The sequence below is a fragment of the Amblyraja radiata genome, chromosome 38, assembly GCF_010909765.2.
Source record: "Amblyraja radiata isolate CabotCenter1 chromosome 38, sAmbRad1.1.pri, whole genome shotgun sequence".
Taxonomy (NCBI): Eukaryota; Metazoa; Chordata; class Chondrichthyes; order Rajiformes; family Rajidae; genus Amblyraja; species Amblyraja radiata.
In genome coordinates this window covers 16,468,701-16,494,583 of record NC_045993.1, presented here as the reverse complement: position 1 = coordinate 16,494,583, position 25,883 = coordinate 16,468,701, and the positions used below count along the sequence as shown (strand labels likewise).

The window sequence follows — 25,883 nt, the reverse complement described above, 5'->3', positions numbered from 1 at the left end:
CAGCGCGGAAACAGGCCATTCGGCCCACCGAGCCCGCACCATCAGATTATGCCGATTAACCTACGTGGAAGGAAGCTGAAGTTCTCAGAGAAAACCCACGCAGATCACAGGGAGAACGTGCAAACTCCGTACAGACAGGATGGAACCCGGGTGCATGGCAACTCTACCGCTGCACCACGGTGCTATCCTGCTGTTCTATGCAGCAACAAGATCAAGGTTAATGCTGGGGAACAGAGCTAGGGACAAACTTCTTTCCTGAACAGTGGGTTGTATCTGCAGCCTCCTGCCCAGAGTGGTGAGTGGGTTATCAGTGTGGGAGGAAGGGGGTGGGTGAGCAGTGAGAGGGGAGGCAGCTCAGCCTCAGTCAGCACTGGCCGCAGGTGTTGGGTAGCCCAGCCCTGGTGTTCCGTGCCCGCTCCGTCAGACCCGCATCCCCAGCGCACTCTGCTGCAGCGGGACAGGGACAGACACCCCATGCCCGGAGAGTGGGCTTGTTCACACTCACGGCACAGGTGCCACTGCCATAGCCGCCACCTTGTTAACCGGCACACCTCGTTATCCAGCGGCATCTTACAGATTGTTCCACAAATATGGTTATGAGCGGCACGGTGGCGCAGCGGTAGAGTTGCTGCCTCACAGCGCCAGAGACCCGGGTTCAATCCTGACTGCGGGTCCTGTCTGTATGGAGTTTGTACATTCTCCCCTTCACCTGAGAACTTCGATTTCCTTCCACACTCCAAAGCTGTTGGCTAATTGGTTTGGGTACAATTGTAAATTGTCCCAGTGTGTGCGTGTGTATATATATATATGTGTGTGTGTGTGTGTGTGTGTGTGTGTGTGTGTGTTGTGTGTGTGTGTATATATATATTTGTGTGTTTGTGTGTGTGTGTGTGTGTGTGTGTGTGTGTGTGTGTGTGTGTGTGTGTGTGTGTGTGTGTGTGTGTGTGTGTGTGTGTATATATGTGTGTGTGTGTGTGTGTGTGTATATGTGTGTGTGTGTGTGTGTGTGTGTGTGTATGTGTGTGTGTGTGGTGTGTGTATGTCTGTGTGTGTGTGTGTGGTGTGTGTGTGTGTGGTGTGTGTGTGTGTGTGTGTGTATCTCTAAACTCAACTAAATTAAATGTTAAAAGCAAAGATACTAGAGCAAGAGCCTTCTACGATCTTTGGTTACTTTCGATTTTATCATTTAAAAATCAATTGGATAGGTATATGGATGGGAAAGGAATGGAGGGTTATGGTCTGAGTGCAGGTAGATGGGACTAGGGGAGAGTAAGTGTTCGGCACGGACTAGAAGGGCCGAGATGGCCTGTTTCCGTGCTGTAATTATTATATGGTTATATGGATGTGGTCGGGGCAGTCTAGAAGGAGAGGCCACCGATTTGAAGAGCAGAGGGGTACGTTTTTGCACATAGTTTTTCAAATAGCTGGAACAAGCTGCCAGAGGAGGGGTTGGAGGCAGAAACAATGACAACATTCTCAAAGGTACTTGGACAGGAATGGTGGGAAGTAATTAGGCAGCTAAACAGGATTGTCACAGATAGATTGCATGGCAAGGTGTGGTCAAAGAGGCTGTTCCTAGAATTCTATGATTCTATTTATGGAAATAATCAAAGATCACCTGAAATAGTTATATGAATAAAAATCTAAAGGCTTAGAAAGAAAACTGGCAATATTTGTTTCAAGGGCAGGGCACAGTGGGAGATTCAATTGTAGATATGAAAATTAATATTTGACCTTTCCTTGCTTTGAGAGTTTTACAAACCAAAGCTGTAATGTATGCACACAATTAGTCAGACGTTTTCCATTGTTGCAAAGCACTCAGTTCAGAATACATTCAACATGGTTTAGAGGGCGTATCACAGGATGTTTGTGGAGTCACGGATTTGTGGTGTGGTGTTTACAACAATGTGGCCTCAACCTCTCTATGTTTGGTGGAACCTCACAGGTGACAGTGTGGAAACAGGCCCTTCGGCCCAACTTGCCCAAACCAGCCAACATGTCCCAGCTACACTAATCCCACCTGCCCGCGTTTTGCCCATATCCATCCAAACCGGTCCTATCCATGTACCAGTTTAAATGTAGGGTTAGTCCCAGCCTCAACTACCTCCTACATAGAAACATAGAAAATAGGTGCAGGAGGAGGCCATTCGGCCCTTCGAGCCAGCACCGCCATTCATTGCGATCATGGCTCATAGCAAAAGGATTTGAGTATAGGAGCAGGGAGGTTCTACTGCAGTTGTACAGGGTCTTGGTGAGACCACACCTGGAGTATTGCGTACAGTTTTGGTCTCCTAATCTGAGGAAAGACATTCTTGCCATAGAGGGAGTACAGAGAAGGTTCACCAGACTGATTCCTGGGATGTCAGGACTTTCATATGAAGAAAGACTGGATAGACTCGGTTTGTACTCGCTAGAATTTAGAAGATTGAGGAGGGATCTTATAGAAACGTACAAAATTCTTAAGGGGTTGGACAGGCTAGATGCAGGAAGATTGTTCCCGATGTTGGGGAAGTCCAGAACAAGGGGTCACAGTTTAAGGATAAAGGGGAAATCTTTTAGGACCTAGATGAGGAAAACTTTTTTCTGTGGTGAATCTGTGGAATTCTCTCCCGCAGAAGGTAGTTGAGGCCAGTTCATTGGCTATATTTAAGAGGGAGTTAGATGTGGCCCTTGTGGCTAAAGGGATCAGGGGGTATGGAGAGAAGGCAGGTACAGGATACTGAGTTGGATGATCAGCCATGATCATATTGAATGGCGGTGCAGGCTCGAAGGGCCGAATGGCCTACTCCTGCACCTATTTTCTATGTTTCTATGTTTCTATGGCTCCTCTGGCAGCTTGTTCCATACACCCACCACCCTTTGTGTAGAAATGTTACCCCTCAGATTCCTATTAAATGTTGTCTCCTTCACCTTGAACCTATGTCCTCTGGTCATCGATTCCCCTACGCTGGGCAAGAGATTCTGTGCATTACCCGATCTCTGCCTGGTGCTTATCTGGTTGTGTGGTCTTTCAACAAACTTAAGATAGTTAGATTTGGCTCCACTGTTCCTTGGCCTTCATAACAAGAGGAGTTGAGTATAGGAGCAAAGAGGTCCTTCTACAGTTGTACAGGGCCCTAATGAGACCACACCTGGAGTATTGTGTGCAGTTTTGGTCTCCAAATTTGAGGAAGGACATTCTTGCTATTGAGGGAGTGCAGCGTAGGTTCACAAGGTTAATTCCCAGGATGGCAATATGTCATATGCTGAGAGAATGGAGCGGCTGGGACTTGTATACCCTGGAATTTAGAAGGATGAGAAGGAATCTTATTGAAACATATAAGATTATTAAGGGATTGGACACACTAGAGGCAGGAAACATGTTCCCGATGCTGGGGGAGTCCAAAGTTTAAGAATAAGGGGCAGGCCATTTAGAACAGAGATGAGGAAAAACTTTTTCACACAGAGGGTTGTGAATCTGTGGAATTCTCTGCCTCAGAAGCCAGTGGAGGCCAATTCGTTGGATACTTTCAAGAGAGAGTTAGATAGAGCTCTTAAAGATAGTGGAGTCCGGGGATATGGGGAGAAGGCAGGAACGGGGTACTGATTGAGGATGATCAGCCATGATCACAGTGAATGGTGGTACAGGCACAAATAGCCTACTCCTGCACCTGTTGTCTATTGTCATCGGTGCCAGCTCTGAACCTTTTCAATCTATAGTTTCCCTCCCCCCGACTCTCAAAGAGCCTCGACCCAAAATGTCACCTATTCCTTTCCTCCAGAGATGTTGCCTGACCCGCTGAGATACTGCAGCATTTTGTGTCTATCTTCCATTTCTGTTGGTCATTTCCACCCTGAGAGGAAGGTTGTGACTGTCTCCCCTATCTATACCTCTCATAATTTTATATACTTCTATCATCTCCACTCAACCTCTGACACAAGTCTATCCAACCTCTCTCCCTGTAGCTGAAGCCCTCTAATCCAGCCACCATCTTGGTAAACCTCCTCTGCACCCTCTCCAAAGCCTCCACATCTCTCCTGTAATGGGGTGACCAGAACTGCACGCAATGCCCCAAATGCAGCCAATCCTATAAAGGGGCAGCACGGTGGTGCAGCGGTAGAGTTGCTGCCTTACAACATGTACAACACCAAAGACCCGGGTTTGATCCTGACTACGGATGCTGTCTGTACATCCTCCCTGTGATCTCCTGGGTTTTCTCCAAGATCTTCGGTTTCCTCCCACACTCCATAGACGTACAGGTTTGTAGGTTGATTGGCTAAGGTATAAATGTAAAATCATGCCTGGTGTGTGTAGGATAGTGTTCGTGTGAGGAGATGGCTGGTCGGTGGGGACTCGGTGGGCCAAAGGGCCTGTTTCAGCTCTGTATCTCTAAACTATACAGCAGGATCAGGACATCCTGACTTGGACAAATCCCACTCTTGCTGCTCTTCCTTAACATGGGTGTGGGAGTGAAGCCGTCTGGTTCACCACCTCACCGCATTGTCCCTCATCAGTACACAGGGTGGAGACTGGCGTCACCTTCAAGTAGACCCTTATCCCAAGATGGAAATATTAAAGACTAGAGGGCACAGCTTTAGGTGAGAGGGGTGACATTTAACAGAGATGTGCCAGTTGCTTTTTTTTATACATTCAATAAGGATAGACAAAATGCTGGAGTAACTCAGTGGGACAGGCAGCATCTCCAGAGAGAAGGAATGGGTGACATTTCGGGTCAAGACCTTTCTTCAGACTGATGTCAAGGGAGATACATAGACAAGGAAACACAAGGTGTGAAAATGGGACAAAGGGAATGGAGATCAAGGAAAATGTAGAGTGGATCATTGTGAGATGAGGCCTTCACTAGGGTCTCCTTGATATCCCACAGCTCTGCTCTTGCTCCCCCTCCCCCCAGTCATAACACGGTCAGAGTCCCCCTTGTCCTCGCCTTCCATCCCATCAGCCGTCGCAAACAGCACATACTCCTCCGACATTTTCGTTACCTCCAACGGGATCCCACCACTAGCCGCATCTTCCCATCTCCTCCCCTTTCTGCAGAGACCGTTCCCTCTGCAACTCCCTGGTTAACTCGTCCCTTCCCACCCAAACCACCCCCTCCCCAGGTACCTACCCCTGCAACCGCAGGAGATGCAACACCTGTCTTTATACCTCCCCCCCTCGACTCCATCCAAGGACCCCGACAGTCTTTCCGGGTAAGGCAGAGATTCACTTGCACCTCCTCCAACCTCATCTATTGTATCCGCTGTTCCAGGTATCAACTCCTCTACATCGGCGAGACCAAGTGCAGGCTCGGTGATTGTTTCACTGAACACCTTTGCTCAGTCTGTCTTAACCTACCTGATCTCCCAGTTGTTCAACACTTGAACAGCACCTCATGTTTAGTTTGGGCAGCTTACACCCCAGCGGTATGAACATTGACTTCTCTAACTTCAAGTAACCTTTGCTTTCCCTCTCTCTCGCTTCCCAGTTCTCCCACCAGTCTAACTGTCTCTGATTACATTTTATCTGTTTGCTTTGAACAGACACAAAAAACCCATCTAACTCCCAGCTAACAATTCTACATTTTCCTTGATCTTCATCCCCTTTGTCCTATTTTCACACCTTATACTTCCTTATCCATGTATCTCCCTCTCCCCTGACATGTCTGAAGAAAGGTCTCAACCTGAAACATCACCCATTCCTTCTCTCCAGAGATGCTGCCTGTCCCGCTGAGTTCCTCCAGCTTTTTGTGTCTATCTTCGGTTAAATCAGCATCTGCAGTTCCTTCCTCAACATTTTTGAAGGATCTGGGTGCCTTGAATGTGCTGCCAGGGATGGTGGTGGAGATGATATGGCAGTGGTGTTTAAGTCTTTAGACAGGATATGCAGGGAATGGAGGGATATGGAGCATGATTATGTGCAGGCAGACAAGTTTAATTCAGCATCATGCTGCACCCGCTGAGTTCCTCCAGCTTTTTGTGTACCTTCAATTTTCCAGCATCTGCAGTTCCTTCTTAAACAAGTTTAATTCAGCATTGTGTTCAGCATCATTGTGGGCCGAAGGGCCTGTCCCTGTGCTGTTCCCTGTGCTGTTCTATGCTTTATTCCAAGGAATGCAACTAACTGACTTCACAACCACGACTAATCCCTCTCCCCGTTCCAAAAGCTAATTATGAATTACAATTAGAATCCGCTGCCCTGAATCAACATGTTTCCTGTCAGTGGGGCCATATCCTGGAGATCACAGCTGCCACATACAACCTCTTCAGTTCAATTTTCAGTCTCAGTTCAGTTTAGTTTATTGTCACGTGTATCGAGGTACAGTGAAAAGCTTTTGTTGCGTGCTATCCAGTCAGCAGAAAGACAATACATGATTACAATCCAGCCATTTACAATGTACAGATACATGATAAGAGAATAACGTTTAGTGTAAAGGTAAAGCCAGTAAAGTCCGATCAAAGATAGTCCAAGGGTCACCAATGAGGTAGATAGTAGTTCAGCATTGTTCTCTGGTTGTGGTGGGATGGTTCAGTTGCCTGATAACAGCTGGGAAGAAACTGTCCCTGAATCTGGAGGTGTGCATTTTCACACTTCTGTACCTTTGCCTGAAGGGAGAGGGGAGAAGAGGGAGTGGCCAGGGTGCGACTGGTCCTTGATGATGCTGCTGGCCTTGCCGAGGCAGCGTGAGGTGTAGATGGAGTCAATGGAAGGGAGGTTGGTTTGTGTGATGGTCTGGGCTGTGTCGACAATTCATTGCAATTTCTTGCAATTTACAATGTTTACTGAAGCCAATTAACCTACAAATGTTTTCACACTTGTATACCATTGCCCGATGGGAGAGGGGAGAACAGGGAGGTGCCAGGGCCTCTGCTAAATGCCTTGGTGCCTCTGGGTGCAGGCTGGGGGGGGTCGTACCCTCCCTGTCAGCACCCCTCTCCTTCACTTCCTCCACATCACCTAGAACAGTGGTGTGTGATGACAGGCACTGGTCCAGGCCCTTCGGCCCATCAGGTCAGTGCCAGCCACCAAGCACCACTTATACTGATATCATATTACTCTCTCTATTCCCATGTTATGTTACAGTTCAAGACGCTGGTGAGGCCACTGGAGTATTGTGTTCAGTTTTGGTCACCCTGGTATAGGAAAGGTGTCATTAAGCTGGAAAGGGTGCAGAGAAGATTTACAGGGATGTCACCGAGACTCAAGGGCCTGAGCTATAGGGAGGTTGAGCAGGCTAGGATGTTATTCCTTGCAGTGCAGGAGGATGAGGGGGTGATCCGTTTGAAGTTGATAATCATGAGAGGAATTGATAGGGTGAATGCAGAGTCTTTTAGCAAGAATAAGGGAATCAAGAACCAGAGAACATGTGAGGGGAAAGATTTAATAACAACTCAGCTTTTTCCACACAGCTGGGTTTCTGAAATGAGCTGCCAGAGAAGGTAGTTGAATAAGGTACAAAAACAATATTCAAAATACATTTGAACAGGTGCATGGATAGGAAAGGTTTGGAAGGATATGGCCCAAATGCAGGCAGGTGGGACACGTTGTATTGACATGAGCAAGTTAACCATATAACAATTACAGCACAGAAACAGGCCATCTCAGCCCTTCTAGTCCGTGCCGAACACTTATTCTCCCCTAGTCCCATCTACCTGCGCTCAGACCATAACCCCCCATTCCTTTCCCGTCCATATACCTATCCAATTTATTTTTAAATTATAAAATCGAACCTGCCTCCACCACTTCCACTGGAAGCTCATTCCACACAGCTACCACTCTCTGAGTAAAGAAGTTCCCCCTCATGTTACCCCTAAACTTCTGTCCCTTAATTCTCAAATCATGTCCTCTTGTTTGAATCATCCCAACTCTCAATGGGAAAAGCTTATCCACGTCAACTCTGTCTATCCCTCTCATCATTTTAAAGACCTCTATCAAGTCCCCCCTGAACCTTCTGCGCTCCAAAGAATAAAGACCTAACTTATTCAACCTTTCTCTGTAACTTAGTTGTTGAAACCCAGGCAACATTCTAGTAAATCTCCTCTGTACTCTCTCTATTTTGTTGACATCTTCCTAAAATCTGGTGACCAAAATTGTACACCATACTCCAGAATTGGCCTCACCAATGCCTTGTACAATTTTAACATTACATCCCAACTTCTATACTCAATGCTCTGATTTATAAAGGCCAGCACACCAAAAGCTTTCTTTACCACCCTATCTATATGAGATTCCACCTTCAGGGAACTATGCGAGTTGGGCCTGTTTCCATGCTGTATCAGTCTATGATTCCACCCGGATTTCACCACTCACAAGAGGATGAGCCCACCAGCCCCACATCACAGAACATGGAACAGTACAGCACAGGAACTGGCCATTTGGCCCACAATGTTAATGCTGACCATGATACCAAGTTAAACTCATCTCCTGTGTCTACACGTGATCCACATCCATACATGTAAAATAATGTTAAACATCACTATCATATCTGCCTCCACCACCACCCACCCCACCAACCTGTGTGTAAAATAACTTGCCCAACACACCTCCTTTGTATTTTCCTCCTCTCCCCTTAAAACTACGCCCTCTAGTTCTTGCAATTTCCACCTGGGGAAATTTCTGACCATCTACCCTGTCGATGTCTCTCATTATTTTATAAATTTCTCTCAAGGTCTCCCCTCAACCTCTGGAGAGATGTGGGAGGAAACCGGTGCACCCGGAGGAAACCCACGTGGTCACAGGGAGTACATGCAAACTCCACACAGACAGCACCAGAAATCGGGATGGAACCTGGGTCTCCTGCGCCGTGAGACAGCAGCTCTACCCGCTGCACCGTGGCGTTGAGTCTCCGTTGGAGGGGCCGTCCCAACACTGCAGCGACACGGCTCAGAGTCTGCAGCAGTGGGCGGCACGATGGTGCAGCGGTAGAGTTGCCACCTCACAAGTCCAGAGACCTGGGTTCAATCCCCACTGCGGGTGCTGTCTGTATGGAGTTTGTACGTTCTCCCCGTGACCTGCGTGGGTTTTCTCCGAGATCTCTGGTTTCCTCCCACACTCCAAAGACGTGCAGTTATATAGGTTAATTGGCTTGGTGTAAATGGAAATTGTCTCTAGTGTGTGCAGGGTAGTGTTAGTGTGCGGGGATCATTGGTCGTTGCAGACTCGGTGGGCCCAAGGGCCTGTTTCTGCACCGTATCACTAAACTAAACTAAACAATACTGAGCACGGTTGGAGTCTCACTGTTTGTTCACCCCGCCACTGGTTCCGATGGTGAAAGCATGTGAGGAATGGCGGATGGTTCCTCAGCACCTCCAACAGAGCGAAGCACACACTCCCTCCACATTGGGCTCTAGCCCCTCCCCACTGGCCCCCGGCCCCTCTCCGCTGGGCCCCACTGGACCCCAGCCTTCCCCACTAGGCCCCAGCCCCTCCCCACTGGGCCCCACTGGACCCCAGCCTTCCCCACTAGGCCCCAGCCCCTCCCCACTAGGCCCCAGCTCCTCCCCACTGGCCCCCGGCCCCTCTCCGCTGGGCCCCACTGGACCCCAGCCTTCCCTACTAGGCCCCAGCCCCTCTCCACTGGGCCCCAGCCCCTCTCCACTAGGCCCCAGCCCCTCCCCACTGGACCCCAGCCTTCCCCACTAGGCCCCAGCCCCTCCCCACTGGACCCCAGCCTTCCCCACTAGGCCCCAGCCCCTCCCCACTGGGCCCCAGCTCCTCCCCACTGGGCCCCAGCCCCTCCCCACTGGGCCCCAGCCCCTCCCCACTGGGCCCCAGCCCCTCCCCACTGGACCCCAGCCCCTCTCCACTGGGCCCCAGCCCCTCTCCACTGGGCCCCAGCCCCTCTCCACTGGCCCCAGCCCCTCCCCACTGGGCCCCACTGGACCCCAGCCTTCCCCACTAGGCCCCAGCCCCTCCCCACTGGGCCCCAGCACCTCCCCACTGGGCCCCAGCCCCTCCCCACTGGGCTCCACTGGACCCCAGCCTTCCCCACTAGGCCCCAGCCCCTCCCCACTAGGCCCCACTGGACCCCAGCCTTCCCCACTAGGCCCCAGCCCCTCCCCACTGGGCCCCACTGGACCCCAGCCTTCCCCACTGGGCCCCAGCCCCTCCCCACTGGGCCCCACTGGACCCCAGCCTTCCCCACTAGGCCCCAGCACCTCCCCACTGGGCCCAGCCCCTCCCCGACCAGCCCCTCCCCACTGGGCCCTAGCCCCTCCCCACTGGGCCCCAGCCCCTCCCCACTGGGCCCCAGCCCCTCCCCACTGGGCCCCAGCCCCTCCCCACTGGGCCCCAGCCCCTCCCCACTGGGCCCCAGCCCCTCCCCACTGGGCCCCAGCCCCTCTCCACTGGGCCCCAGCCCCTCCCCGACCAGCCCTATCCTGGGTCTTCACCAAAGCTTTGGTCTTCACTGTGGTTACTCCTGAACAGCTGCTGCAGCTGCTGCTCTCGTGTGAAGCTGTGACATGGCTACACTGAGCCGACCCGCATTCTGTGGGACCTCATCCATGGCAGAACCTCTGTGCAAGACAGCCGTGTCCCTGCCCGGTCTCACCGCCTATCCCATCCGCACCACCCCACCACTTCCCCATGTCCTTAGTAAAGGTGTCTTTGCAAAAGCCGTCTGAAGAAAGGTCTCGACCCAAAACGTCACCCCTTCCTTCCCTCCAGAGATGCTGCCTGTCCCGCTGAGTTACTCCAGCTTTTTGTGTGTATCTTCAGTTTAAACCAGCATCTGCAGTTCCAGTTCTGACTCTGACTCTGACATCGGGGGGGAGAGTGCAGTGGAGAGATAAGTTTTTTTTGCCTTCCATCACAACGATGTGATGGATGTTTGTGTAAATCTTACACAGATTCTAACCCCACAGGCTCCTGACAATCCCCACCGCCCCCCGTTCACATTCAAGGGATTCAGCCAACTCCTTCAAGCCAGGATACAAAGCCAGTGAAGGATAATGAGAGTTGTGGATGTAGCCTAGTCCACCACACGGGGCAGACTCTCCACCATTGACTCCATCTACACCTCACACTGCTTGTGAAACCTGCCAACATTATCAAAGACTTGCCGCATTCTGCTCATTCCTCTTCTCCCTTTGCACAATTGTGGACACAGCCCAGACCATCACACAAACCAACCTCCCTTCTATTGACTCTTAAACCTCACGCTGCCTCGGAAAGGCCAGCAGCAGCATAATCAAGGATCAGTCGCACCCTGGCCACTCCTTCTTCTCCCCTCTCCCATCAGGCAAAACGTATAGAAGTGTGAAAACGCACACCTCCAGATTCAGGGACAGTTTCTTCCCAGCTGTTATCAGGCAACTGAACCATCCCACCACAACCAGAGAGCAGTCCTGAACTACTATCTACCTCTTTAGTGGCCCTCGGACTATCCTTGATCAGACTTTGCTGGCTTTACCTTGCACTAAATGTTATTCCCTTATCATGTAAATGGCAGGATCGTAATCATGTGTTGTCTTTCTTGCTGGCTGGATTTCACTGTACCTCAGTACACGTGACAATAAACTAAACTGAAAGCCAGACTGAGGAACAGATCCGTCCCCTCTATCAGGCTTCTGACGGTCCTTCCATAAGCTATGGTATCGTGCGATTGTCCAACCTACCTCATTACGAACATTTGTCACAAACACAAGACACCAACCTCTCCTTCAATGACAATAGGACAAAGGAACTAGTTATTGGCTCAGCCATTCAGCACAGAAATAGGCCCTTTAAGCACAACTTGTCCATGCTAACAAAGATGCCCCAGCTGGTTGTAACATGTTTTTTGACTCTTCCTTCGGGGGGATGCGACCTTTCCTGCTGTATCCCCGTCTCCGTGTCTGTCTGCGCTGAGCTGGCGGCCTCCAACTGCGACCGACCTCGAGGCTGTGGAGGCAGAGCCAGGACTTACCAACGCGAGCCTGGCCGACTTCGGGGCTGTGGTTGTGGTGCGATACAGCTTCCGACCCGACTTTGGAGCCTCGGAGGCTCGGCCGCGGGCCAGTGGACGACATCATCGGGAGCTCGAGTTCTGTTTTCCGGAGCTCCCGCAACTACAGCTGCGTCCGCTGGATTGGAGGACGGCAGCTTCGGCAGCTTCGACCGCCCCGGGCCGCGGAGTTTGAACCGGCCCGCTTGCGGAGCTCGGATTCAGCCGCGGGACTTGCACACCATCACCCGGCGGGGTCACAACATCGGAGGCTTGGATTGTCTCAGCGCAGAGGGAGAGCAAGGAGGGAAGAGACAATGACTTTGGGACTTTAAACTGTGTTGAGTGTTTGTTATTTATTCTATGTTATGACTGCAGGCTAAACCATATTGTTTGTTTTGTTTTGTTTTTGTCTTTTGTTTTGTCTCTTTTCTTATTGATTGATTGTGTTGTGATGTGTTTACCTTGTTTACCAGAGGGACTAAAGATGCTACTGGCTACAATCTTGCGTATTACATGTAAATGTTTATTAATATGCACTGTCCCTATACAAATAAAACTAAATTCAAAATTCAAATTCAAGCTACACTAGTCCCACTTTGGCCAATATACGTCTGAATCCTTCCTACCTATGTAATGTCCAAATGTATTTTAAATGTAGTTATTGAACCTGCCACAACTACTTCCATTGGCATCTTGGTCCATACACCCACCACCCTTTGTGTAAAACATATGCCCCTCAGATTCCTATTGAAACTTGTCCCTTTTCACCTTAAACCCATGCCCTCTGGTACTCGATTCCCCAACCCTAGGTATTTACCCTATCTATTCCCCTCACTATTTTACACACCCATATAAGATCACCACTTATAGAATAGTTTCTTTAGAATAGTTTATTTATTGTCATTGTAACATGAACCATGTACAACGAAATTTTAAAATGTCAGCCAGTCAGTGCACCATTCAAACATTTCTAAAAGCCAACGATACATACAAGGTAAAATATTAAAAGATAAACAACTAAAATAAATATCATGAAAATAGCATGCATAAACACCCAACCCTACATCCTTCTGTGGATTTCACAATTTACCACAGTCCCTTAGTATGTATCGCCCCTGCGTTCCTTGGCGGCTACATTTAGTGCCTTTATAGCAGTGGGGTAAAAACTGTTTTTAAGTCTGTTGGTCCTTGTCCTTGTAGATCTGCACCGTCTGCCTGACGGCAACAGTTCAAACAGGGGGTGGGAAATGTCCTTTATAATACTCTGGGATTTTTTGATGCAGCGGGAACTGTGTAAGTCCTCCAAGGTAAGGAGAGGGCAGCCGACAATCCTCTGGGCGTTGTCAATGGCCCTCTGGAGCGCTTTCCTCTGAGCCGCTGTGCAGCTGGTGTACCATACGCGTACACAGTATGTTAGGATGCTCTCAATGGAGCACCGATAAAAGGACAGCAGTAGTCTCTGAGTGATGTTATTCTTCCTGAGCAACCTCAGGAAGTGCAGTCTCTGCTGGACCTTTTTCAGCAGCGCAGAGTGTTCACGCTCCACGTCAGGTCCTCCTCAATATGGATTCCCAGGAAGCGGAAATCCGCCACCTTCTCCACACAGTCCCCTCTGATAATTAATGGTACCATGTCCGTTTTATTCTTTCTGAAGTCTATTATTATTTCCTTTGTCTTTAAGGTGTTGAGGAGCAGGTTATTTTCTCCACACCACACTGTCAGCTGCTCCGCCTCATCCCGGTAGGCGTACCCGTCCCCACAGGAGATGAGTCCCACCACCGTAGTGTCATCCGCAAATTTGACAATGGTGTTGCTGTGGTGGGCGGGGGTGCAGCCATGTGTGTAGATGGTGTAGAGCAGGGGGCTCAGCACGCAGCCCTTTGGAGAGCCGGTACTGAGGCTGAGGGACGTGGATGTGTGATGGCCCACTCTGACTGCGACCCGACAGGAAGCTATTTATCCACATGCAGGTGGAGTGTGGAAGTCCCAAGTCCCCCAGTTTGTTCACCAGTTTGTGGGGAAGGATGGTATTAAAAGCAGAGCTGTAGTCCACAAAGAGCATCCGCACGTAGCTCCCCGGCTGCTCCAGGTGGGACAGTGCAGCATGGAGAGCTGTGGCTACAGCATCCTCTGTAGATCTATTCGCTCTGTACGCAAACTGGTGGGGGTCAAAGCTTCGGGGCAGGAGTGATGTGATATGACCCCGGACCAGTTTTTCAAAACACTTCATCACCACTGGTGTGAGTGCGACTGGCCGGTAGTCGTTGAGGCTGGAAATGTGGGGGTTTTTGGGCAAGGGGACTATGGTTGCGGACTTCAGACAGGGTGGAACAGTGGACTGGGCCAGAAACTGGTTGAAAATACTCGTACAGACTCCAGCCAGCTGGTCTGCGCAGTCCTGCAGCACACGGCCATGCTCCTCTATCTTGAGGGTTAGGCTGCTGTGGACCATGTGGTGTGATGTGGCTGTCTCGGGTGGCTCCACTTCAAAGCAAGCAAAGAAGAGGCGTCACCTTCAGCAGCTCCAAGGTTGGTCTTGTAGTTGGTGAGATACTGGATCCCCTGCCACACCTGCCTGCTGTTGTTACTGTCCAGGTGGTCCTCTATCCTCCTCCTGTAGTCTAATATGGCCTCTCTGATGCCTCTCTTCAGGTTAGCTCGGGCCGTGCTGTATAAAGCCCTATCGCCAGACCTAAAAGCGGTGTTCCTCTCTTTTAACAGCCGCTGGACCTCCCGGGTCATCCGGGGCTTCTGGTTGGGGTAGACCCGGATGCGTTTGTCCACTGAGACCGTGTCCATGCAGTTTTTAATGTAACATAGTACACTGTCTGTGAACACCTCCAGGTCCCGGTGTTCAAACACATCCCAGTTGGTCGTGTCGAAGCCGTCCTGCAGCTGCTGAGATGCACCATCAGGCCAGGTTGTGATGGTCTTTGTGATGGTAGGAGCAGTTTTCCTGAGGGGGGCATATGCAGGAATGAAAAGCAGGGACATATGGTCCGACTGGCCCAGGTGTGATAGTGGTCTAGCCCTGTAGCCCAGCTTGATGTTGGAGTAGACCTTGTCCAGTGTGTTAGCTCCTCTTGTAGCACATTTAACATGCTGGTAGAATTTGGGGAGCATTGCCTTCAAGTCCGCGTGATTAAAGTCCCCTGCTATGATGTGAACACCGTCAGGATATGTGCTCTGCTGGCTGCTAATGCTACCATACAAATATCCGATAGCCGAGTTAGCATTAGCATCCGGTGGTATGTACACAGCAGTTATCATGACAACAGTAAACTCTCTAGGGAGATAAATGGGCCTGCATTTAACAGTCACATACTCCAGGTCCGGGGAGCAATGACTGTCTACAATCACTGTGTTTGTACACCAGGTGTTGTTCACGTACACACAGAGCCCTCCACCTCTGCTCTTACCCGAGTCTCTTGTCCTGTCATGACGCTGTGCTGTGTAGCCTGCTAGCTCGATAGCAGAGTCCGGAATGAATGAATGAAGCCAGGTCTCCGTGATCAACAGGATACAGCTGTCCTTAACGGCGTTGTTAGCTGCAGTCTGTAGCCTCAGTTCATCCATCTTGTTAGCGAGGGATCTGGCGTTCGTGAGAACCAGGCTGGGAAGCAGTGGTTTCAGTGGCTGCCTCCGTAGCCTGGCCAGCACACCGGCCCTGCCGCCTCGCTTTTGCCGCCTCCCCGCGGGGATGGTGATCCACGGAGAGTCGGGGCTCCACGCTATGTCCGCCGGGGTCTTGTATGAGCGGACAAACTCGGCGGTAACCCTCCGTTCACGACCGGCTCCAATCCTAAGATGATCCTGCCGGCCGTAGACGTTGTTCGCCCGACAGTAAGTACACAGGGCACAAAACAACACGCACACATACACAAAACACACGAAGCACTGAGCGGGAGAACATCGAGCCGCTGCAACTGTGTGCGCCGCCATTTTTCAAACTCTTATCCTTCTATGCTCCAAGGAATACAGTCCTCATCTGCCCAACGTCTCCCTATAGCTCAGGTCCTCAAGCCTAGACAACATCTCTTTGCACTCTTTCCAGCTTAATAACCAGGAAGTCAGGCAATACATGAAATTCGCTTCTACCTCATATTTCACAGGTCGCTTACAACACAGTAGTATTAATATTGATTTCTCCAAGTTCGAGTAGCCCCAGCAACCCTCCGTCTCCGTCCCTCCCCCACCTAAGTTGTTGTACCAGGTTCTTGTGGTCTTGTTGAGTCTCATAGTCAGTAACTTGTTTTCCACCTCACCCACACCTAACAACGGCCTGTTTCCTTTATCATGGTAACTTTTTTGCATATCTTCCATTTTGCATATCATTGAGCCAGCATCTGCAGTTCCTTCCTACACAGCTCTCTCTCTCTCTCTCTCTCTCTCTCTCCCCCCTCCCCCTTTCCCTTCCCTTTCCCTGATGCTCAGTCTCAACCTGAAACATCATCCAATCCTTTTCCCCAGAGATGCTGCCTGTCCCGCTGAGTTACTCCAGCATTTTGTGTCTATCTTTGGTTTAAGCCAGCATCTGCAGTTCCATCCTACACAGCTTCTTCCCCTTGTTATCATAGGTCCTCCCATAAGCCAGAATGTGTCCCAATCTTCCAACCCACTTCATTGCAGACCTTGCACTTGTTTTAAAACCTGCTTTTTCTATGTGTCACTTTATTGTGGACTCTGGTATGTTCCTCGTTCTACTTCCTGTTGTACTTGTGTGTGGCGTGATTGTACTATCTGACGGCAGGATAGCATGCAAACAAAGCTTACTCCACCCTGCTACAATAATACAATAAACTCATACATGGTTAATTATTACAAACATCAAAGTGCAGCACACGCTCACGCTCAAATCCCATGATTAATGTGGCTTTGAAACCTTGTTGAATTTTAAGCAGAGTCACAGATCCACAGGCACTATACGGTATTAAACTGCCCTGTCCCTCTCTACTTGCTTGCATCCTTCCCACTGTACCTGTTTAGTTTAGAGATACAGCGCGGAAACAGGCCCTTCGGCCCACCGAGTCATGCTGACCAGCAATCCCCACACACTGACACTATTCTACACACTCTAGGGACAATTTACAATGATACCAAACCAATTAACCTACAAACCTGTACGTCTTTGGAGTGTGGGAGCAAACGGTGAAAACCCACACAGGTCACGGGGAGAACGTACAAACTCCGTACAGACAGCACCCATGGTCAGGATCGAACCCGGGTCTCTGGCGCTAAGTCAGCAACTCTACCGCTGAGCCACCGCGCTGCCCCTTAATGTAGGACCATGGCTGGTCTTTAATAACATCTCTATTTCCCTTAATATGCAAAAGGCTATAGATCTCTCATCTAGAATATATTCTGATTCCAAGGCACAGGACCCACCAGCATTTGGAAGGGAAGTTAACATCAGGGGTAGTTATTAACATGGCTTTGTGCTCTCAATATCGGCCCATATCCATGGCAAACGCCTCCGTTGCCATGCGGTGAGAACGGAGAGGTTGAGAAGGAGTTTCTTCCCAGATGCCATTCGGACTGTAAACGCCTATCTCACCAGGGACTAACTTTACTGAACGTTTTTCCTTCCATTATTTATTATGTAAAAGAATATGTGTGTTATGATTGTGTTTATAGTTTGTTTGGTTGTTTGGTTGTTTGTCTTTTGCACAAAAGTCGGCGAGCATTGCCACTTTCATTTCACTGCACATCTCGTATGTGTATGTGACAAATAAACTTGACTTGACTTGCTACACAGTATTGAGTATAGAAGTTGGGATGAAACATTACAATTGTACAAGATGTTAGTTAGTGAGGCCAAGTTTGGAGTCACGTGTTCAGTTTGGCCATCCTGTTATGGGATGGATGGCATTAAGCTGGAAAGAGTGCAGAGAAGATTTATGAGGATGCTGCCAGGTCTGGAGGGTGTGAGCTATAGGGAGAGGTTGAGCAGGCTAGGACTTTACTTCATGGAGTGCAGGAGGGTGAGAGGTGATCTTATAGAGGCGTATAAAATCACAGGGGGCATAGATAGAGTGAATACAGAGTCTTTTACCCAGGGTGGTGGAATCAACATGGTTTAAACGCAAGTATGGCAAGATTTAATAAGGACCTTTGCGGGTATATGGAATGAGCATCCAGAGGAGGTAGCTGAGGCAGCTACAACAACATTTAAAGATGCGTGGACAGGAAAACTTTAGATGGATATGGGCCGATATTGAGAGCAATTATGGACACCATAGCTGAGGAAGGATGTGCTGGGTCTGGAGAGGGTCCACAGGAGGTTTACAAGAATGATTCCAGGAATGAGTAGGTTGACCTATGATGAGCGTTTGTTGGCACTGGGCCTGTACTCACTGGAGTTTAGCAGAATGAGGGGGGGACCTCATTGCAACATACAGAATAGTGAAAGGCTTGGATAGAGTGGATGTGGAGAGGATGTTTCCACTAGTGGGAGAGTCTCAGACTAGACCTGCGAACAGGGAGCAGCTGCACGCTGTGAACTAGGTGGAGGACTATCTGGATTCAATCGAGTCTCTGCCTTTCGATCTCCAGAGGAACGTTTCTCTGATGAGGGAAATCGATGCTCAATACCAAGGTAAGAACTGGGGTACGAGCCCGACCCCCATCAAACTGCTGCAGCACTGGGGCGGGACGAACTAAAGAGCCGTTCCAGCACTCAGCCATTTTGGCAGAAAGAGGAATAAAAGTCCGACAGTAGTGAAGAGCAGACCGGTCCGGAGTTTGGGAGCCGGGCAGCGAGCGTGATGGGGGAAGAAACCGAAGGGACATCTGTTTTCAGCTTCGCATCTCACGCCCGCCCTCTTTCCCCCCCGTCAGTGAGTCTCTTTAACGGGGCAGAGAGGCAGGCAGAAAATGAGAAGATTTTCACCAAAGATCTTTGATTTTTACGAGGATGTTTCCGTAACCGGCTTCCGTCTCCGCACTAGTATCTTTGTTCCGATATGGCGGACACAGAAGGTGGTTATGGAAATTGGGCCGAAGATTACCCATGAATGAACTATGGACTTCAGTAAGGCCTTTGACAAGGTTCCACATGGAAGGTTGGTTAACAAGGTTCAATTGTTGGAGTAGCAAGATGGATTCAACAGTGGCTGAATGGGAGATGCCAGAGAGTAATGGTGGATGGCTGTTTGTCAGGTTGGAGGCCAGTGACTAGTGGGGTGCCACAGGGATCTGTGTTGGGTCCACTGTTGTTTGTCATGTACATCAATGATCTGGATGATGGTGTGGTAAATTGGATTAGTAAGTATGCAGATGATACTAAGATAGGTGGTGGTGTGGATAATGAAGTAGATTTTCAAAGTCTACAGAGAGATTTAGGCCATTTGGAAGAGTGGGCTGAAAGATGGCAGATGGAGTTTAATGCTGATAAGTGTGAGGTGCTACATCTTGGCAGGACAAATCAAAATAGGACATGCATGGTAAATGGTAGCTAGTTGAGGAATGCAGTTGAACAGAGGGATCTAGGAATAACTGTGCACAGTTCCCCGAAGGTGGAATCTCATGTAGATAGGGTGGTAAAGAAAGCTTTTGGTGTGCTGGCCTTTATAAATCAGAGCATTGAGTATAGAAGTTGGGATGTAATGTTAAAATTGTACAAGGCATTAGTGAGGCCAATTCTGGAGTATGGTGTACAATTTTGGTCGCCAAATTATAGGAAAGATGTCAACAAAATAGAGAGAGTACAGAGGAGATTTACTAGAATGTTGCCTGGGTTTCAGCAACTAAGTTACAGAGAAAGGTTGAATAAGTTAGGTCTTTATTCTTTGGAGCGCAGAAGGTTAAGGGGGGACTTGATAGAGGTCTTTAAAATGATGAGGGATAGACAGAGTTGACGTGGATAAGCTTTTTCCATTGAGAGTAGGGAAGATTCAAACAAGAGGACATGATTTGAGAATTAAGGGACATAAGTTTAGGGGCAACATGAGAGGGAACTTCTTTACTCAGAGGGTGGTAGCTGTGTGGAATGAGCTTACAGTGGAAGTGGTGGAGGCAGGTTCGTTTTTATCATTTAAAATTAAATTGGATAGTTATATGGATGGGAAAGGAATGGAGGGTTATGGTCTGAGTGCAGGTAGATGGGACTAGGTGAGGGTAAGTGTTCGGCACGGACTAGAAGGGCCGAGATGGGCTGTTTCCGTGCTGTAATTGTTATATGGTTATATGAATCGTGCTACATCTTTTTCGTCGAGTGCACTATGTTGTTTGCTATAGGATCTTTGCTGTGTACAGTCGTGGTTGCTCTGCCACAGGAAGAATGTCACTAAACTGGAAAGGCCACAAAAAGGGATTGATGAGGATGTGGTTGAGAAGCTGGATTGGCTGGGTGCAGGGCTGAATCAAGTGTTGAGGTTTATAAAATCTTGTAGGCCAGTGATCAGGTGGACAGTTACACACTACACCCCCAGGGTACTAGTCTTTAAAACTAGAGGGCACGCTTAAATTGAGGGGAAAGATTTCAAGGGGACCAGGGGTAACTTTTCACATAGAAGGTGGCGAGCACTGTTCAGCCGAGAACGAGGGGAGGGCGTCGGAGAGAGGGGACAATAGACAATAGACAATACGTGCAGGAGTAGGCCATTCAGCCCTATGAGCCAGCACCGCCATTCAATGTGATCAAGGCTGATCATCCACAATCAGTACCCTGTTCCTGCCTTCTCCCCATATCCCCTGACTCAGCATCTTGTGCCTATCTTTATAGTGATACAGGACAGAAAGAGGTCCTTAGGTCACCAAGTCGGCATTGACCAGGCTCAGTCAGCCGGGGGGCCTGTTTTCACGCTCTCTAAACTAAACTAAAGGGTCCTGACCCGAAACATTGTCTGTCCACTCCCACCGCAGATGCTGCCTGACCCACTGAATTCTTCCAGCACTTTGTGTTTTGCCCAAATTCCAGCCATCTCCTGTGTCTCTCCACTCATGAACTTGTATGCAATGAGCAAACTCCACAGAAGCCAGTTTGCCTGGTGTTTGGCCTCATTCCTTCTGTCCACGCTGCCTGCCCTGGATGTTTCTTCCTTCACCCCACTGATCCCATCTCAAACTACCCTTCATCACGAATAAGTCCAGACATTCCTATAAACATTCTGCCTGTGGCAAGGGAAGGAGGTGAATAAATGTGGAGGCCCAACCAACAACCAGAACATCAAACTACAAGAAGGGTGGCAATAGAGTTGCTGGCTCACAGCGCCAGGGACCCAGGTTCAATCCTGACTACAGGTGCTGTCTGTACGAAGTTTGCATGTTCTCCCTGTGACCTGCGTGGGATTTCCCCAGGAGTTTTGGTTTTCTCCCACACTACAAAGATGTACAGGTTTGTAGGCTAATTGGCTTGGTGTAAATGTAAATTGTCCCTAGTGGCGTAGGGTAATGTTAATGTGCGGGGATCGCTGGTCGGCACAGACACGGTGGGCCAAAGGGCCTGTTTCTGCACTGTATCTCTAAACTAAACAGATGGGGGATTTACTACAATTGGTGCCTTCCATAATCAGCGCCCTAATTGTGACCGGTGCCAACTTTTATGACAATCCAAATCCTTTCCAAATCTAAGAATTTCATCGTTCTACCTGGGTCATATGACAATAAAACACTCTTGATTTTAACTTTGATAGTAATTGGCTACAGAAAAAGAAAAACCAGACTGTCGGAGGAACTCAGTAGGACTCAAAGATTATAGAGCAGGGTAGGACAGGCAGCATTAGTGTTAAACATTGAGCAAAACAAACTGCTGAGGAACTGGTGCTGCCCAGTTCTCTGCTGAGGAACTGGTGCTCCCCAGCCACTGCAGGCTCCTGGTCTCCATTTTACTCCACAGCCTCAAAGCTGCAATAGTCGAGTGCCAGAGCTGGAAATGAACCTGTAAATCCCACCAGGGGCTGTGTCATAGAGGCACAGAGACATAGAGTGTGGAAACAAGCCCTTCAGCCCATTTTGCCCACACCGGCTATCATGCCCCATCTACACGCCCACGTTTGGCCCATATTTCTCCAAACCTGCTCTATCCATGTACCCGTCTAACTGTTTTTTAAACATGATAGTCCCTGTCTCAACTACCCTCTCTGGCAGCTCGTTCCATACATCCACCACCCTTTGTGTGAAAACGTGACCCCTCAGATACCTATTTAATCTTTTCCCCTTCACCTTAAACCTATGTCCTCTGGTTCTCGATTCACCTACTCTGGGCAAGAGACTCTGTGCATCTATCGGATCTATTCCTCTCATGAATTTATACACCTCTATAAGATCACCCCTCACTCTCCTGCGCTCCAAGGAATAGGGTCCCAGCCTGCTCAACATCTCCCGATAGCCCAGACCCTCTAATCCTGGCAACATCCTTGTAATTCTCTGTACCCTTTACAGCTGGGGGTAAGCACATTCTTAAAAAACCTCACCAGATTTTTGTGCTGGTGTTCTTGTAGAACTAGTTCCACGCATCAGAAAGCACCATGGCAACAATTCACCCAAACAACTTATGAACCAGGCAAAGGAAGGAAGGAATCACATGTCACCAGCAGCTGCAGGAAATTCAAGGTGAAGGGGAAAATAGGAATCTGAGGGCAAACTTTTTCACACAAAGGGTGGTGGTGGGTGAATGGAACAAGCTGCCAGAAGTGGTAGTTGAGGCTGGGACTATCCCAACGTTTAAGAAACAGTTAGACAAGTACATGGATAGGACAAGTTTGGAGGGATATGGACCAAGTGCAGGCAGGTGGGACTAGTGTAGCTGGGACATGTTGGCCAGTGTGGGGAAGTTTTGCCAAAGGGCCTGTTTCCACACTGTATCACTCTATGACTATAACTGCAGGAAATGTGTTGTCAGCTGTTTTAGAGGGTCGGATCCGTCATTATTTCAGGATACAATTCCCGTTTACTTAAATAAGAAAAAGTCGCAACTGCTCAATAGGCCAGGCAGCCTCTGTGGAGGGAGAGATGACAAACATTTCCTGTATGTGTAGATTGTGAAACAGTACAGGAGACACAAGGAACTGCAGTCGCTAGAATCCTGCGTAGTACACAAAGTGCTGGAGTAACTCAGTGGGACTGTCTGAAGGGTTTTGACCTAAAATCGTGCCTATTCCCTACAACACTATTAAACCATCACCAAACTCGCAGGACTTGGGGTCAGCACTCATCTCTGCAACCTCAACCTCCTGAACAATAGATTCAGATTCAGATTCAACTTTAATTGTCATTGTCAGTGTACAGTACAGAGACAACAAAATGCAGTTAGCATCTCCCTGGAAGAGCGACATATAACCATATAACCATATAACAATTACAGCACGGAAACAGGCCATCTCCTTCCTATAATTGGGCAATAGGATATGAGCAATAAATACATCTATTTACATGCATACAGTCATAGTGTTTTCCTGGTGGGAGGAGAGTCCGGGGGGGGGGGGGGGGGGGGTGTTTGGCAATTACCGAGGTACAGTGTTGAGTAGTGTGACAGCCGCAGGGAAGAAGCTGTTCCTGGACCTGCTGGTCCGGCAACGGAGAGACCTGTAGCACCTCCCGGATGGTAGGAGGGTAAACAGTCTGTGGTTGGGGTGAGAGCAGATCCCAGTCAGTGAGGATAGGGGACAAATCATCCTCAACACTGGTGCTCAACAAGGATGTGTTCTCAGTCCCCTTCTTTACTCCTTGTACACCCACAACTGCAACCATGTACAAATGATGGTTTGCCATCAGAACTGGCCCCTCCATCGACTCATCTTTACTCTCAAGCCTTTTAGACGTCCTCTGAGGGAGGGTTACATGTATGTATTTATGTATGTACTTAATCTATGAACCACTGTTGTATAACGTTAGTACCTCCACCAATGTAAATCACTTTGGTCAACAAGAGTTGTTTTTTAAACGTCCACGCGAACAAGAGATCCCTGCACACTACCACTATTCTACACACACACACACACACACACACACACACACACACACACACTAGGGACAATTTTTTACAATTTTACCAAGCAAAATAACCTACAAATCTGCATTTCTTAGAATGTGGGATGAAACCATAGATCTCTGAAAAAACCCACGCAGGTCACGGGGGGAGAAATGTACAAACTGCATACATCACTGTACATCGGTACACATGACAATAAACTAAACTAAACCCTGTTCACCGTCTGCCCAGACATCCACAAGTAGTTGGTTACAAACTGTGTACGGATAGCACCTGTAGTCAGGATCGAACCTGGGTCTCTGGCGCTGTGAGGCAGCAACTCTACCACTGCACCATTGTGTCGCTGCTAGTATACAGAGTATATGTCTGGAGGAGAGAATAGATCATAAGATCATAAGTGATTTTTATCAGGATGTACCACAGCTTGGTTTGGGAACTGCTCCATCCAAGACCTCAAGAAATTTGCAGCGAATTGTGGACGCAGCCCAGACCATCACACAAACCAACCTCCCTTCCATTGACTCCATCTACACCTCACGCTGCCTCGGCAAGGCCAGCAGCATCATCAAAGACAAGTCGAACCCTGGCCATTTCCTCTTCTCCTCTCTCCCTTCAGGCAAAGGTATAGAAGTGTGAAAACGCACACCTCCAGATCCAGGGACAGTTTCCTCCCAGCTGTTATCAGGCAACTGTGTCATCCTTCCACAACTAGAGAGCAATGCTGAACTACTATCTACCTCATTGGTGACTCTCAGACTATCTTTGGTTGGACTATCTTTACTGACTTCACCTTGCACTAAACATTATTCCCTTATCATGTGCATCTAGACACTGTAAATGGCTCAATTGTAATCATGCATTGTCTTTCCGCTGACTGGTTAGCACGCAACTAAAGCTTTTCACTGTACCTCAGTACACGTGACAATAAACGGAACTATTCATGTCCTCCAGAAATGCTGACCGGCTGCCGAGATGCTTTGTATTCTTGGGAAGAGTACCGTGTAACAACAGGTGATGGGGAGAACAAACAAACTCTGTACAGACAGGATCAAGCCAGGTGTCTGGCGCTGAGGCAGCAACTCTCTGCCCCCGTGCAGTGTGTTATTACAATACAGTGGTCTTTACAAAAGCGGGGTTGTATTTCTGATGTAAACAAAAATGCTGGAGAAACTCAGCGGGTGCAGCAGCATCTATGGAGCGAAGGAAATTGGCAACGTTTCGGGCCGAAACCCTTCTCTTCCCTCATTGTACCTCATTAAGGACCTTGCACTTTTAAAAATCTGCTCTTTCCCTGTATCTGTAACACAATAACACTGTTATTCTACACTCTGGTATTGATCACTTTGCATAACCTATTATTAGGCGCGATTGTACTCGTGTTGTTTGCCGGGGTACCATGCAAACAACGCCTTGCACTGAACACAGCAGGCGTGACAGACAATAAACCACACGCTACACGGAGGAACCACAATACTGCACAGTGGAGACACAGTGGTGGCTGGGGGAGATGGGGGTGGGGTGGGAGAGATGGGGTTAGGGGGGAAGATGAGGGGGGGGGGGGGGGGGGGGGGGAGGGAGATGGGGTTAGGGGGGAAGATGAGGGGGGGAGAGTGGGATGGGAAGAGACCGGAGCACCCAGAACTTGTGAATGCGTGGAGCCCCCTGCCCAGTTAGGTGGGGGTGAGGGCAGGAGAGGGATTACCCCAGCGCCGGCCCCGCTCATGTACTCACCGCCCCGGGAGCGCTGTCCGAAAGCGGAGCCGCAGCCGCTCAGTTTCGTTTCTCCACGAAAGCGAGAGAACAGGTGAAACGCACCTGACGCCCGGCCCGGCCCAACCTCACCTCACCTGTCCCGCCCCCCAACCTCACCTGTCCCGCCCCCCAACCTCACCTGTCCCGCCCCCCACCCAACCTCACCTCACCTGCCCCGCCCCCCAACCTCACCTGTCCCGCCCCCCAACCTCACCTGTCCCGCCCCCCAACCTCACCTGTCCCGCCCCCCAACCTCACCTGTCCCGCCCCCCAACCTCACCTCACCTGTCCCGCCC

At 49.3% G+C, this 25,883-nt stretch overlaps 1 protein-coding gene across 1 annotated transcript in view; it reads right to left on the bottom strand.

The window, feature by feature from the left end:
• Positions 1 to 25,652, bottom strand: part of LOC116966863 (vegetative cell wall protein gp1-like) — a 36,195-nt gene extending 10,543 nt beyond the window's left edge. Inside the window, exon 1 of the mRNA XM_033013200.1 lies at positions 25,567 to 25,652. The gene's annotated coding sequence lies outside the window, so the exon portion shown is untranslated. The remainder of the gene's footprint in view (positions 1 to 25,566) is intronic.
• Between the last annotated feature and the right edge of the window lie 231 nt (positions 25,653 to 25,883).